The sequence below is a fragment of the Mobula hypostoma genome, chromosome 7 (assembly GCF_963921235.1).
Source record: "Mobula hypostoma chromosome 7, sMobHyp1.1, whole genome shotgun sequence".
Classification (NCBI taxonomy): domain Eukaryota; kingdom Metazoa; phylum Chordata; class Chondrichthyes; order Myliobatiformes; family Myliobatidae; genus Mobula; species Mobula hypostoma.
Window position 1 is genome coordinate 89,732,254 of NC_086103.1, and position 17,361 is coordinate 89,749,614.

Genomic DNA, 17,361 nt, shown 5'->3' on the forward strand with positions numbered 1-17,361 from the left:
AATCTACCTGTCATTCCATCCACCAATGTCAGCTTGGAAAAATCCTGGGAAAAAGGTGCCTTCAAGTTCAGTAACTTTCATGAGAAAGACACATATACTGAGAAAGTGAATCAGAATCAGGTTTAATATCAGCTGCAAATGTCGTGAAATTTGTTAACTTCACAGCAGCAGCACAAAACAGTAGAAGATAAATGTAGGAAAAAACAAATTAATTAATTACGTAAACACGGAGAATTCTGCAGATGCTGGAAATTCAAGCAACACACATCAAAGTTGCTGGTGAACGCAGCAGGTCAGGCAGCATCTCTAGAAAGAGGTACAGTCGACGTTTCGGGCTGAGACCCTTCATCAGGACTAACTGAAGGAAGAGCTAGTAAGAGATTTGAAAGTGGGAGGGGGAGGGGGAGATCCAAAATGATAGGAGAAGACAGGAGGGGGAGGGATGGAGCCAAGAGCTGGACAGGTGATAGGCAAAAGGGATATGAGAGGATCATGAGAGAGGGAGGTGGGGAAAACCCAGAGGATGAGAGGGGGAGGTGGGGAAAACCCAGAGGATGGGCAAGAGATATAGTCAGAGGGACAGAGGGAGAAAAAGGAGAGAGAGAAAGAGAATGTGTTTATATAAATAAATAATGGATGGGGTACGAGGGGGAGGTAGGGCATTAGCGGAAGTTAGAGAAGTCAATGTTCATGCCATCAGGTTGGAGGCTACCCAGACGGAATATAAGGTGTTGTTCCTCCATTAATTACACGGATTTCTTTCCAAACACAAACTGGAAAATATAGAACACAACAAAACACAGCAATAAATACCAATAAAGGTTTATCACCTGTTCATTTATAGGTTAATGGGGAAAAATGGCCACCAGTTGTGGCTCATGTGAAACTGATCCCTATGCTACAAAGAGTAACTGGCTTCTCAGCACAGTACATATCATCCCTGGACTCAATGCACGGAAGCCTGCAACCTGCTAGAGTGCAATTCTGTTATGGATCTGCTGGTTAGCTATTAACATGATACAGACCATCAAAGGTTTAGAGATTTCAATGGAAATAACTTCCTTACGTTATTTTCTAGATGTTTTGGGCATTAATATGATGCTATGAAGCAGAAATGATTGCAGATCCATATAAAACTTCACCTTAACCACCTCACCCATGTTTCCATCTGAACTCCATTAATCATTTAAATTAAGATAATAAATACCGAAGAACCCATGTTCAGGTACAAAGTTGGAAGACATTCCTTACCAAGGAGAGCAGTACACTTACCTCCAGACTAACAATTGAATTTCTTGACAAGTCTAATGACTTCAGTCTTTTGAAATTTGTAAATGCATCACCTAGAGTGACAATTTTCTCATGGTGGGATCCATGCAGTGAAAGAGTCTTCACTTCATCCTAAGGAGAAGGCAAATAATTTAATTGCATCCCTCCTTCACCAATGACGTATTTCTGAAATACAATGTGTATTTGTTTCTTCCATGTCTGTGTAAACATCACAATTGTAATTTGTTTTCTTAAAACATTGAAGAGGATCATTAAATGTATTTTCAAAGATTGTCTTGAGAAAATATAACTTGCCAAATATTTTAGGAAAAATAAAATGCTTCCATGAACAATGTACATGTTGTTAATCTGCTTATTAACTTCCAATCAACTGTCAAGAAAAAGATATCTCTTATACAATGATTGGCGACACTCCACTGGCAGAATTATAAAACATGAACTGTGCCCTTAATTTCCCTGAGAGTCTCCACGTTGCACTTTTAGTTTTCCACATAACTATCTCCTTTCTCTTGTGGACATTGAGGAAGAGGTTATTTGCCTGGCATCAGGCCTCAGTTTCTTCCACCTCCCCTCTCGAGGCCATATTATCATTGTTGGTGATGAGCCTCACCATGGTCACGACATCGGCAAACTTAACAGTGTAACTACTTGTGTGTTTTCACGTGCAGAATGTACAGAGTGGCCAGAGCACAGAGCCCTGCAGGGGACCCGTGATGGTGGGGGTGGGGGAGCAGTTATTTATCGTATCTACCCAAAGGCTATTGGTTTGAAAGCCCACTGCCTAGTGAATAAATCATGTACATACAAAGACACACTGCGATCTTGTGGTCAAAGCAATTAATGAACACCAGTTTATATGTGGACAACAAATATCAACATGGCACTACCCATCTTCAATATCTGACAAGCAACTCTTAATATTCCTTTAAATACATCGCATTTTTAAAGACTAATTTCTCCTGGTAAAGAAACAGATTTTCTTCTCTTCCTCAAACCAAGCTTACCTTCCCTCTGTTACAGGACATTTATCTACTGTTCCAATGTACAGATGTACGTGGCTAGCTTGCCCCTTCAAAAACGTCCCTTGTTGTATGGATAACAATGCACTGTATTGTATACCCCCAAATAAGTAAGTGCTGCCTGAGCTGCTGAGTTCCTCCAGCATTTTGTGTGTTAAGTGTATGAAATAGGCATCCGTTAGTCTCATGAGACCATGGATTTGCGCCTTGGAAAGTTTCCAGGGCACAGGCCTGGGCAAGGTTGTATGGAAGACCAGCAGTTGCCCATGCTGCAAGTCTCCTCTCCACGCCACTGATGTTGTCCAAGGGAAGGGCATTAGGACCCATACAGCTTGGCACTGGTGTCGTCGCAGAGCAATGTGTGGTTAAGTGCCTTGCTCAAGGACACACACACGCTGCTTCAGCCAAGGCTCGAACTAGCGACCTTCAAATCACTAGACGAACGCCTTACCCACTTGGCCACACGCCAAGTGTATGAAAGTTCAGTAGAATAGATGAGATGGGTTCACTTCCATTTCAGAGGAATACAGTGCAGAGTATACAGATACAATATACTCCCAAGAACTGACCTTGGTACCTGGTATGATTCTGATACATCAACTGTAATATAGTGTTCTGTTCAGAATTATCAGCTTCAATAAATGATGTTTTGTTTAAGTTCTCTCTCAGCCTGACTGCCTAATGTTTGCACCAAACACAACTGACATCCAAAGTCATTAAAGAAAACAATTGTCATATTAAGTGACTTCTTCATACATAAACATTAGTAAAGTCATATTTTACAGAAACATAGAAAAAATAGGTGCAGGAGTAGGCCATTCGGCCCTTCAAGTCTGCACCGCCATACAGTATGATCATGGCTGATCATCCAACTCAGAACCCTGTACCTGCCTTCTCTTCATACCCCCTGATCCCTTTAGCCACAAGGGCCATATCTAACTCCCTCTTAAATATAGCCAATGAACTAGCCTCAACTGTTTCCTGTGGCAGAGAATTCCACAGATTCACCACTCTCTGTGTGAAGAAGTTTTTCCTAATCTCAGTCCTAAAAGGCTTCCCCTTTATCCTCAAACTGTGACCCCTCGTTCTGGACTTCCCCAACATCGGGAACAATCTTCCTGCATCTAGCCTGTCCAATCCCTTTAGAATTTTACACGTTTCAACAAGATCCCCCCTCAATCTTCTAAGTTCCAGAGAGTATAAGCCTAGTCGATCCAGTCTTTCATCGTATGAAAGTCCTGCCATCCCAGGAATCAATCTGGTGAACCTTCTTTGTACTCCCTCTATGGCAAGGATGTCTTTCCTCAGATTAGGGGACCAAAACTGCACACAATACACCAGGTGTGGTTTCACCAAGGCCTTGCAAAACTGCAGTAGTACCTCCCTGCTCCTGTACTCGAATCCTCTTGCTATGAATGCCAGCATACCATTTGCCTTTTTCACCGCCTGCTGTACCTGCATGCCCACTTTCAATGACTGGTGTGCAATGACACCCAGGTCTCGTTGCACCTCCCCTTTTCCTAATTGGCCACCATTCAGATAATAATCTGTTCTCCTGTTCTTGCCACCAAAGTGGATAACCTCACATTTATCTACATTAAATTGCATCTGCCATGAATTTGCCCATTCAACTAACCTACCCAAGTCACCCTGCATCCTCTTAGCATCCTCCTCACAGCTAACACTGCCGCCCAGCTTTGTGTCATCTGCAAACTTGGAGATGCTGCATTTAATTCCATCATCTAAGTCATTAATATATATTGTAAACAATTGGGGTCCCAGCACTGAGCCTTGCGGTACCCCACGAATCACTGCCTGCCATTCTGAAAAGGTCCCATTTATTCCCACTCTTTGCTTCCTGTCTGCCAACCAATTCTCCATCCACATCAATACCATACCCCCCAGTAGCGTGTGCTTTAAGTTTGCACACTAATCTCTTGTGTGGGACCTTGTCAAAAGCCTTTTGAAAATCCAAATATACCACATCCACTAGTTCTCCCCTATCCACTCTACTAGTTACATCCTCAAAAAATTCTGTAAGATTCGTCAGACGTGATTTTCCTTTCACAAATCCATGCTGACTTTGTCCGATGATTTCACCGCTTTCCAAATGTGCTGTTATCACATCCTTGATAACTGACTCCAGCAGTTTCCCCACCACCGACGTTAGGCTAACCGGTCTATAATTCCCCGGTTTCTCTCTCCCCCCTTTTTTAAAAAGTGGGGTTACATTAGCCACCCTCCAATCCTCAGGAACTAGTCCAGAATCTAAAGAGTTTGAAAAATTATCACTAATGCATCCACTATTTCTTGGGCCACTTCCTTAAGCACTCTGGGATGCAGACCATCTGGCCCTGGGGATCTATCTGCCTTTAATCCCTTCAATTTACCTAACACCACTTCCCTACTAACATGTATTTCCCTCAGTTCCTCCATCTCACTAGACCCTCAGTCCCCTACTATTTCCAGAAGATTATTTATGTCCTCCTTAGTAAAGACAGAACCAAAGTAGTTATTCAATTGGTCTGCCATGTCCTTGTTCCCTATGATCAATTCACCTGTTTCTGACTGTAAGGGACCTACATTTGTCTTAACCAATCTTTTTCTTTTCACATATCTATAAAAGCTTTTACAGTCAGTTTTTAACTTACCTGCCAGCTTTCTCTCATAATCTTTTTTCCCTTTCCTAATTAAGCCCTTTGTCCTCCTCTGCTGGACTCTGAATTTCTCCCAATCCTCGGGTGTGCCGCTTTTTCTGGCTAATTTGTCTGTTTCTTTTTTGGAATTGATACTATCCCTAATTTCTCTTGTCAGCCATGGGTGCACTACCTTCCCTGGTTTATTCTTTTGCCAAACTGGGATGAACAATTGTTGTAGTTCATCTATGCAATCTTTAAATGCTTGCCATTGCATATCCACCGTCAACCCTTCAAGTATCATTTGCCAGTCTACCTTAGCTAACTCACATCTCATACCTTCAAAGTTACCCTTCTTTAAGTTCAGAAGCTTTGTTTCTGAATTAATTATGTTACGTACCACGTAACTGGGTTGCCAAACCAGCAGAAATGGATCACTCAGCTGGAGTCTGGATTACTGGAACTAAGAAAGTTTTATTAAAGAAATAAGCAACACAGTACTCTAATCAAAAGGATAACAAATGCAACAGTTCAGCAATGATAAACACACATGTACACAGAATTAAGATAACAGGATTAATCAAGCTCTATCGTCGTCTAGGGGTAAATGACCAGTTTCAAAGTGACGCAAAGTTCAGTTCAATTCAGTTCAGTTCAGTTCACAGTAATCACTGCCGTGGCTGTGGACCGGGCGGTGGGGGGAAGGAGAGAGAGAGCAAAAGCGAATGAATATTCAAACGGCTTCCACACAGACCTTCGATATTTTTCGCAGTCAGCTTTCGGGCGAGCCCTTTGTAATGTCTTCTGAGGTCACCGACTGTGACCCCTCCGTTTTCAGATACGATCGCTCCTCTGCAGTGAACCTGGCACCCAGGCAAGGGCGGACACACACCAGGTTCCCGCCAATCGGACCTTTCCACCCTGTGCGTCTATGGCTCGGTTCCGCGATCAGCCCTCCAAACCTCCCACCGACTTGTGGGAGACGCACCGCTTCCAGGGTCTCGTTACCTCGTGGTGTGTGTGTTGCCTTAGCGAACCTGTCCCTTTTTATCCCCCTGCTGGGGTATCGCCTGTCCATCACTTCAAACAGTTCAGGGTTCAAAGAGCAGCCGATCTTGACAGCTCTCAGACCGTGTCTCCTTCCGTTAAACTCTCCCGTCCCTTCATTAACATCTCCAAATGCTGTTCCATTGTTTTCCTTATCTCTCTTTCTCCTGAAGACAGGTGGCAGACCAACTGCTGATCCCACTGGTGCCAGCACAGGACAGTTAACATCTTAGTCTATGTGTACTTTCGTCACACCCCTCACCTTTAAGGATTTTTACCGGGGTAAAAATGACAAACATGAATACATTATTTGATACACACAAATATACATCTTCATCAGCTATTTGGCTAATACAGTGAATTTTAAGTTGTCAACACCTGACAGACAGTCAGCAATCACATTTTCTGTTCCTTTTATATGTGTTATTAATAATCCCTTAAACCAGGCTCCAATTTAGCAAACTTCATAGTGGCCAAAAACAGTGATGAATTGCGATCAATGTAACCTCTCATTGGGTTTCGTCCCAGACCACAATAACAAGGGTCGTTCCATTCCGACTTAGTTTTCTCTCGCAAGGGCTTAGTAGGAGGGGGAGGGGTAGTAACCGCAGAGTTATTGCAAAACTTCCTACAGTACCCCACCATCTCCCAGAGCCTTCTGAGGGCCCTCTTGTCTGTCGGGGTTGGGATGTCAGAGATAGCCTGCACTGTAGCTTGCATCGCTGCCAGCTGCCCCTGTGTCAACACAATTCCCAGATAAGTGACCTTCGTGTGGCCGAACTCATTTTTTCCAAGGTTCACTATCAAGCTGGCTTCAGACAGCCGTATTACATCACCAATACACACCTCTGTGTTCGTCAGCCCTTTCGTCACTGAATTACTCATTCTATAGGGATGTTGCTCACTCGGCTGACCTAGCGTGACAAACACCACCCAACATCCCAGTTCTTTGCATCGCCTCGGGACAATCAAACACACGTGTGCGAGCCGTTTAATTACTTCTCCTAAAGAGTCGCATTGTTCGGGGATTAAGGGAGAGACCTTATCAGCAGAACTGGCCAAAACAATAGCCTTCTCTCATCTGGTCGATACCATACTCATCTTTTCAAAATGTTTTTTTTCTCTTATCAGGGGGATCCCAGCTTCATTGATTTCCGCGCTAACACCGACTAGGTTTGTTAGCATATCAAAAGCCTGTGACCGTCTCAATTCGCGTCTGCCATAATCAATAACATCCTTCCTCCTGTGCAGCCAGTAAACCTCTTTCATGATTCCACCAACTGTTCCCTTCAGCACCTCAAAATGTCCACCGAGGGGTACCTTGTGGGCCAGGTTAAAAATCTCATCCCCATAACTCTTTTGCACCACCCCCCATTCCTCATCTGCGGACACGGTACTTGGTCTCCCTTCCTTCCTTAGCACTTCCTCCTCCACACAATAGCCTACTGGCTCCCTTTTTAATTCTGCATCAGAGAGAGCTGTCTCCGCCAAAACCATCAGCCCCTCGTCTCACTCCTGCGCCTGCACAAATTCTTTCCTGGCTCATGTTAAGTCTGTCTCAGCTCCCTCACAACCTCGTGTTTCACTACACTCCTTCTTTTCACTTTCTACCCCCTTCTCGTACAAGGCTGGCAGAAACGTCTCAGCTAAATTTACTTCCGCAGTCCCGTGATGAACCTGTGAGTCCATGGGCGGGGCCTCAATGCTGGCAGGCTGACCTGTCAATCTCACTGCTGGGAACACGATTCCCCCGGTGATGTCATTACCGAGCAAGACTTCCACGCCTTTCATCAGTAATTCGGGCCTCACTCCGATCGTGACTAGTCCAGAGACCAAGTTGCTTTGTAGGTGTATCTGGTGCAAAGGGACTGCCTCTGTCCCTTCCCCAATACCTTTGACCTTGACCTCCCCAGTCTGGGTCTCTGAACTAAACTCTAATACACTCTTCAATATCAATGACTGACACGCTCCTGTGTCTCTCCAGATCCGCACTGGAACTGGGTTTATCCCCTCCTTCACCGACACCAATCCGGCCGAGATAAAGCTCTCGCGCCCTTCCTGAACTTTGGCAGACCTTTCCTCTCCCAGCGGTTCGTTCACCAGCTCAATACAGCTAGTCGAAATCGCCGTTTTTCCTTTCCCCGTCTCCTTCTTTGGGGCAAAGCACCTGGACGCAAAGCGTCCGACTTTCCCACAATTATAACAGACGACCCCAGGAGACTTCCTACCAGACTGCTCCTGGTCTACCTTATCCTTCTCACTAGTCCCCGGCTTACTTACCGACTTTTCTGGCGGAATCTCCCCGCCGTCCTGACTACCCTTCTGGTAGCCTTTACTCGGAACAAACTTCATTTTATGCGTCAACGCGTACTCATCCGCTAACTTAGCAGTTGCGGCTAACGTGGCTGCCTCTTTCTCATCTAGGTAGGGTCTCATACCCTCAGGGACACAACCTTTAAACTGCTCAATCAGGATCAGCTGTAGCAGTCTGTCATAATCCCCATCTACCCCCTTCGAGGCGCACCAACGCTCACAATATGTCTGCAGCTCACGGGCAAACTCTAAATACGTGCGGTCCCACTGCTTCCTCGCATTCCGGAACCTCTACCGGTATGCCTCCGGGACCAACTCATAAATCCTGAGGATGGCCTCTTTTACCACCTCATACCTCTGGCATCTTCCGCGGACAAAGCTGAGTAAGCTTGTTGGGCTTTCCCTTTTAGTACACTCTGAAGCAAAACAGCCCACTTATCCCTTGGCCAGTCCTGACTTGTTGCAACTTTTTCGAAATGGAGGAAGTACCGATCCACATTGGTATCGTCAAATGGGGGAACCAGCCTAACCTCCTGGGTCGCCCTGAACCCTCCACCTTGGTTCGGCATGGGCCCCTGCTCTGCCCTTATCTTTAACTTCTCCAGCTCAAATTCCCTTTCCCTCTGCCTCTCTTCTCGCTCCAACTGTTTATCCCTCTCTTCTCGCTCCAACTGCCTCTCTGTCTCGATGTTTTAACTGTCTCTCTCTCTCCTGCCTTTCTAACTCTCTCTCCTTCTCCTGCCTTTCTAACTGCTTCTCTTCGTGTTCTAACTGCCGTACCCGGAACTCATGCTCGAGTCTCAGTTTTTCAAGCTGCACCTGTACCGCGTCTCCAGCAGGTTTTTCAATAGACACCACCTCCAGCTCCCCTTGGGGAAACACACCTTTAGATACATAGTACTCTACAATAGCTCTGTGTATCTCCTCTCTCCTCATTGTCGACTTCCCCTTAACAAGATTCAGCCATTTGGCCACAGCTGCCAATTCCGCTTTCCTGGCATCCTCTAATGCCTCCAAGGTCGGCGCCTTTAGAAATTCCTCAATCTCCATTTCTGCTGTTTGCCTTTTCTTTCTTTCGGGAATTTTAATCCAATCAATTTACTCCGTCCCAAATCTAGCGTTCAAAATAGCGGACGAGAACCCCACTTATGTTACGTACCCCGTAACTGGGTTGCCAAACCAGCAGAAATGGATCACTCAGTTGGAGTCTGGATTACTGGAACTAAGAAAGTTTTATTAAAGAAATAAGCAACACAGTACTCTAATCAAAAGGATAACAAATGCAACAGTTCAGCAATGATAAACACACATGTACACAGAATTAGGATAACAGGATCAATCAAGCTCTATCATCGTCTAGGCGTAAATGACCAGTTTCAAAGTGACGCAAAGTTCAGTTCAGTTCACAGTAATCACTGCCGTGGTGATGGACAGTGGGGGGAAGGAGAGAGAGAGAGCAAAAATGAATGAATATTCAAATGGCTTCCACACGGACCTTCGATATTCTTTGCAGTCAGCTTTCGGGCAAGCCCTTTGTAATGTCTTATACGATTGCTCCTCTGCAGTGAAGCTGGCACCCAGGCAAGGGCGGACACACACTAGGTTCCTGCCAATTGGACCTTTCCACCCTGTGCATCTATGGCTTGGTCCCGCGATCAGCCCTCCAAACCTCCCACCGACTTGTGGGAGGCGCACCGCTTCCAGGGTCTCGTTACCTCGTGGTGTCGTGTGTGTTGCCCTAGCGAACCTGTCCCTTTTCATCCCCCTGCTGGGGTATCGCCTGTCCATCACTTCAAACAGTTCAGGGTTCAAAGAGCAGCCGATCTTGACAGCTCTCAGACCGTGTCTCCTTCCGTTAAACTGTCCCGTCCCTTCATTAACATCTCCAAATGCTGCTCCATTGTTTTCCTTATCTCTCTTTCTCCTGAAAACAGGTGGCAGACCAACTGCTGATCCCACTGGTGCCAGCACAGGACAGTTAACATCTTAGTCTATGTGTACTTTCGTCACTATATCACTCTCCATCTTAATGAAGAATTCCACCATATTATGGTCACTCTTATGACAAGATTGGCCTCGCACGACAAGATTGCTAATTAACCCTTCCTCATTGCTCAATACCCAGCCTAGAATGGCCTACACTCTAGTTGGTTCCTTGACATGTTGGTTTAGAAAACCATCCCGCATACATTCCAAGAAATCCTCTTCCTCAGCACCCTTCCCAATTTGGTTCACCCAATCTATATGTAGATTGAAGTCACCCATTATAACTGCTGTTCCTTTATTGCACCCATTTCTAATTTCCTGCTTAATGCCATCCCCAACCTCACTACTACTGTTAGGTGGCCTGTACACAACTGCCACCATCATCAAAACGAAAGCATTTGTGGGAAGCAAAAAGTGTGTGGAATCCAAAGGTGGTAATGTGAGGGGCTCAAAACTAACTTTCTTTTAAGCATTGGAGATAATACATTGCAGCAAATACCAGGAGTACAGTATAGGTATAAGATGTAAAAATTTAAAACATTAAGTTACATTACTGTCATGTACACCAAAGTGTAATGAAATTCTGAGTTCACTTAAACCTCACGACTCAACAATAGATACAAGTTTGTGATGCAAATTCTGAAAAACTGCAGATGCTTGTCTGAAATAAAATCAGGAAATGCCCTAAAGACTCAAAAGGTTAGGCCAGGCAGCATCAATGGAAGCGGAAACCGTTTACACTTCAAATCCTACATCAGGTCACTGAACTGAAAAATCATCTCTGATTCTCTTCCCACAGAACCTCTGGTAATTAACCCCTTCACCATTCCCATTCCTGTTTCCTTCTCTCACCTCATCTCCTTAGCTGCCCATCACCACCTACTGGTGCTGGTCTCTACTGCCTTTCTTCCATGGTCTTCCACCCTATCCTACCAGATTCCTCCTTCTTCTTTATCTTTTTCCCCTACCAGTTTCCCAGCTTTTTGCTTCAACCCTCATCCCCACTCCCGGTTTCACCTATCACCTACCACCTTGTACTTCCTCCCATCCCCCCAGCTTCTAGCTCTAATGTCTCATCTGTTTTTCCCAATCCTGATGAAGGGTCTCGGCCAAAATGTCGACTGTTTACACTTTTCCAGAGATGCTGCCTGGCCTGCTGAGTTTCTCCAGCATTTTGTGTGTTATGTGTTGTGTCAAATGCTCCAGAGGAGCATTTCAGTTACCACGCGGCAGCTCAGAGGGAACAGTGCTCCTGATTTGGAGTCGACTCAAATATCTCTCCCAGCCACCAACCATGCCCTGGGTGCTGGAGGTCATTAATAATGGACACTGTTTTTCTGAGACAACGCTCCTTGAAGATATCCTGGGTACTTTGTAGGCTCATATCCAAGATGGAGTTGACTAAATCTACAACCTGCTGCAGCTTCTTTCGGTCCTGTGCAGTAGCCCCCACCACATACCAGACAGTGATGCAGCCTGTCAGAATGCTCTCCACACTATATCTATAGAAGTTTTTGAGTGTATTTGTTGACATACAAATCTTTTCAAACTCCTAATGAAATATAGCTGCTGTCTTGCCTTCTTTATAACTGCATTGATATGTTGGGACCAGGTTAGATCCTCAGAGATCATGACACCCCAAGAACTTGAAACTGCTCACTCTCTCCACTTCTGATCCCTCTATGAGGATTGGTATGTGTTCCTTCATCTTACCCTTACCGAAGTCCACAATCAGCTCTTTTGTCCCACTGATGTTGTGCCAGGTTGTTGCTGTGACACCACTCCACTAACTGGCATATCTCGCTCCTGTACGCCCTCTCATCACCATCTGAGATTCAACCAACAATGGTTGTATCATCAGCAAATTTATAGGTGGTATTTGAGCTATGCCTTGCCACACAGTTATCACCAATCCACACAGATTGTGGTCTTCTGGTTAGGAAGCGGAGGATCCAATTGCAGAGGGAGGTACAGAGGTCCAGGTTCTGCAACTTCTCAATCAGGATTGTGAGAATGAGATTAATAAATGCTGCGCTATAGTCGATGAACAGCATCCTGCCATAGGTGTTTGTGTTGTCCAGGTAGTCTAAAGCCGTGTGAAGAATCATTGAGATTGCATCTGCCATTGACCTATTGTGGCAATAGGCAAAATGCAATAGGTCCAGGTCTTTGCTGAGGCAGGAGCTCAGTCTAGTCATAATCAACCTCTCGAAGCATTTCATCACTGTAGATGTGAGTGCTACTGGGCTATAGTCATTAAGGCAGCTCACATTATTCTTCTTAGGCACTGGTATAATTGTTGCCTTTTTGAAGGAAGTGGGAACTTCCGCCTATAGCAGTGAGAGGTTGAAGATGTCCTTGAATACTCCTGCCAGTTGGTTGGCACAGGTTTTCAGAGCCTTACCATGTACTCCATTGGGACCTGATGCCTTGCAAGGGTTCACCCTCTTTAAAGACAGCCTAACTTTGGCCTCTGAGACAGAGATCACAGGTGCAGCAGAAATCTTCACAGCTGTAGTTTTCCCCTTCAAAGCGGGCATAGAAGGTGTTGAGTTCATCTGGTAGTGAATCATCGCTGCCATTCAAGCTATTGGGTTTCGCTTTGTAGGAAGTAATGTCTTGCAAACCCTGCCACTTGTCGTACATCCAAGGTCGCCTCCAACCTCATTCGAAATTGTCTCGTCGCCCTTGAAATAGCCCTCTGAAAATCATAACTGGTTTTCTAGCATGGGCCTGAGTCGCCAGACTTGAATGCCACAGATCTCGCCATTAGCAGACGATGAACCTCCTGGTTCATCCACGGGTTTCGGTTTGGGAATGTACAATAAGCCTTTGTAGACACACACTCATCCACACAGGTTTTAATGAAGTCAGTAACAACTGCAGCATACTCATCCAGGTTCAAAGATGAATCCCAGAAAACAGTCCATTCCACCGATTCAAAGCAATCCTGTAGGCGCTCCTGTGAATGGATTGCAATGCATGCATTTTAATATGAGGAACATTTGGAGTGATGGTGAAGAATTTAGAGCATGGATTCGTCCAAACTACTATGAAAATTTGTCCATTATAAGTACTTGCTTGAGAGAGAACATAACATCAGAAATAGGAGCAGGAGTAGGCCACCTGGCCCGTCGAGCCTGCTCCACCATTCAAAAGGATCATGGCTGATCTGGCCATGGACTCATCTCCACCTACTTGCCTTTTCCACATAACCATTAATTTCCCTACTCTGCAAAAATCTATCCAACCTTGTCTTCAATATGTTTACTGAGGTAGCCTCCCCTGCTGCACTGGACAGAGAATTCCACAGATTCACCACTCTGGGAAAAGCAGTTCTTTCTCGTCTCTGTCCTAAATCTACTCCCCTGAATCCTGAGGCGATGTCCTCTAATTCTAGTCTCACCTATCAGTGCAAACAACTTTCCTGTCTCTATCTTATCTATCCCTTTCATAGTTTTATGTTTCTTTAAGAACTCCACTCATTCTTCTGAATTCCAGTGATTATAGTCCCAGGCGACTCAATCTCTCCTCATAGTCAAACCCCCTCATCTCTGGAATGAACCTGGTGAATTTCCACTGCACTGCCTCCAAAGCCAGTATATCCTTTTTCAAGTAAAGAGACCAGAACTGCAGGCAGTACTCCAGATGCAGCCTTACCAGTACCCTGTACAGTTGCAGTATAACCCCTCTGCTGTTAAATTCAATCCCTCTAACAATGAAGGCCAAAATTTGCTTTCTTGATCGCCTGCTACATCAGTAAATCAACATTTTGTGTCCTACACAAGCACTTCCAAGTCCCTGTGCATGGCTGTATGCTGCAATTTGTATCATTTAAATAATATTCTGATCTTCTGTTTTCCTTCCAAAGATGATGGCGTCAAATTTACCAACATTGTACTCCACCTGCCAGACCCTTGCCCACTCACTTATCTATATCTCTCTGCATCTTCTGTACAATTTGCTTTTCCACTCAATCTAGTGTCATTAGCAAACTTAAAGACACTGCACTTGGTCCCTTCTTTCAGATTGTTAACGTATATCATGAACAGTTGTGGGCTGAGCACCACCCCGTGTGGCACACCACTCACCACTGATTGCCAACCAGAGTAACACCCATGTGTCCCAACTCTCTGCTTTCTATTAGTTAACAAATCCTCTATCCATACTAATACAGTACATCACCCCCAACTCTATGCATCCGTATCTCATGAATAAGTTTTTATGTGGCACTTTATTGAACACCCTCTGGAAATTCAAGTAAATAACCGTCTATCTGTTCCCCTCTATACACTGTGCTCATTATATCCTCAAAGATATCCAGTAGTTTGTCCAACAAGACCTGCCTTTTCTGAATCCATGCTGTGTCTACTTGATGGATCCATTTCTTTGACGCAAAAGTCTCTTTTTGTGTTGATCAGTGTTAAAAAATGCAAAATTAAATCCACTGTGATTTAATGTTGTACAACAATAAAACATGTAAACTTTCATGGAAGGGGTGAATACATTTTATAGGCATTGTATTTGAAGATATATATGACAATATATTTCAAAACATATAATTCAACTATTTTGTCATAACCACTTGCAGTGGTAATATTTCTCTTTTCACCAGCAGGGAACTCAAGATAAATTACTTGAAGCAGATGAAGATGGTAATTATCATCCTTGAACTTCAGTGGATCTCAGTTCAGGAATCTCTGCAAATGTTTCCTCCCACCTGCAGTACTTACTTGATGTGGTGGACCGGCACTGGAATGGTTCAACAATCCTTCACATAAACCAGAGGATTCTCAGCAAATTGTCTTCCTTGATGAACTGCGAGCCAATCTCTCGGGGCTGAGAGCTTGCACTTCACTTATCTGAGCTCTTAGCTGACTGGCGCTCTTGAACATGAAGAAATAGATAGGAAGTTTGGCATTTTGTCTGGTCTACCTGTTCTTTGAACTTGGCCTTTTTAGTTCCCTTTGTAGTGACGCAAGATTGGAAATACGTTCTCCGCGCTTAGTGATCAGGGGCCAGGCCCTTCTGTTTAATGGTACGAATGTTATACTTTTTCCAAGGAGACTTGTATATATTCTGTAAAGATTTCTTTGTCCACCAGGAAACGTCAACGCTTTTCAGAACGCAGGAAAAGAGAGTTTGGCAAATAGAGGATTCTCTCCACTGGAGCTACTAGTCATCATCAGAGTGTTGCTGCTGGGCCTGCGAACAAGAATGCTTGCATTAGTTCATCTTTCCTGCCAACGGATTAGAAGGATTTTGAAACGACAGCAGAAATTGCCCATGTCTTCAAAGCATATAGAGCTTATAGGGTTTATGGGCTTAGTGTGAGGTTCTGGTTCTTTTGCTCACTCAATCAGCTTGTCCATGTCACTTGAAGCTTCTTTACATCCTCCTGCCAACCCATTGTCCCACCTAATTTTGTACCATCAGCATATTTGGAAATACGACATATGACCATGAGACCATAAGATGTAGGAGCAGAAGTAGGCCATTCAGCCCATTGAGTCTGCTCCACCATTCAGTCATGGGCTGATCCAATTCTTCCAGTCATCCCCACTCCTTTGCTTTCACCCCATACCCTTTGATGCCCTGGCTAATCAAGAACCTCTCTCTGCCTTAAGTACACCCTATGACCAGCCTCCACAGCTACTCATGGCAACAATTTCCACAGATTTACCACCCTCTGACTAAATTTCTCCTCATCTCAGTTCTAAAAGGACATCTTTCAATCCGGAAGTTGTGCCCTCTTGTCCTAGACTTTGCCACATCTAATCTGTTCAGGCCTTTTAACATTCGGAATGTTTCTCCTCATCTCCTGAACGCCAGGGAATACAGCTCCAAGAGCTGCAAGAGGTCCCTCATATGGTAACCCTTTCATTCCTGGAATCATTCTCGTGAATCTTCTCTGAACCCTCTCCAATGTCAGTATATCCTTTCTAAAATATGGAGCCCAAAACTTCACACAATACTCCAAGTGTGGTCTCACGAGTGCCTTATAGAGCCTCAACATCCCATCTCTGCTCTTATACTTTATACTTTATTGTCGCCAAACAATTGATACTAGAACGTACAATCATCACAGCAATATTTGATTCTGTGCTTCCCGCTCCCTGGATTATAAATATTAAAAATAGTAAAAATTAGTAAATATTAAAAATTTAAATTATAAATCCTAAATAGAAAATAGAAAAATGGAAAGTAAGGTAGTGCAAAAAAACCAAGAGGCAGGTCTGGATATTTGGAGGGTATGGCCCAGATCCGGATCAGGATCCATTCAGCAGTCTTATCACAGTTGGAAAGAAGCTGTTCCCAAATCTGGCCATACAAGTCTTCTCCCGGAGGGAAGAGGGACGAAAAGTGTGTTTGCTGGGTGGGTTGTGTCCTTGATTATCCTGACAGCACTGCTCTGACAGCTTGCTGTGTAAAGTGAGTCCACGGACAGAAGATTGGTTTGTGTGATGTGCTGCTCCGTTTTCACGATGTTCTGCAACTTCTTTCGGTCTTGGACAGGACAACTTCCATACCAGGTTGTGATGCGCCCTAGAAGAATGCTTTCTATGGTGCATCTATAAAAATTAGTGAGGGTTTTAGGTGACGGGCTAAATTTCTTTAGTTTCCTCAGGAAGTAAAGGCGCTGGTGGGCCTTCTTGGCGGTGAACTCTGCTTGGTTGGACCAAGTCAGGTCATTTGTGATATTGACCCCAAGGAACTTAAAGCTTTTGACCTGTTCCACTTGCGCACCACTGATGTAAATTGGATCGTGCGGTCCGCTACTCCTTCTGAAGTCAACAACCAATTCCTTCGTCTTGCTGACATTGAGGGATAGGTTATTGTCTATGCACCATGCCACCAGGTTCTTAATTTCCTCTCTGTACTAAAACTCATCATTACCTGAGATACAGCCTACAATTGTTGTGTCATCAGCAAACTTATATATTGAGTTTGATGGAAACTTGGCTACACAATCATGGGTGAACAATGAGTACAGCAGGGGGCTGAATACATAGCCTTGTGGGGCACCGGTGCTCAGAGTGATTGTAGAGGAGAGCTTGTCCCCTATTTTT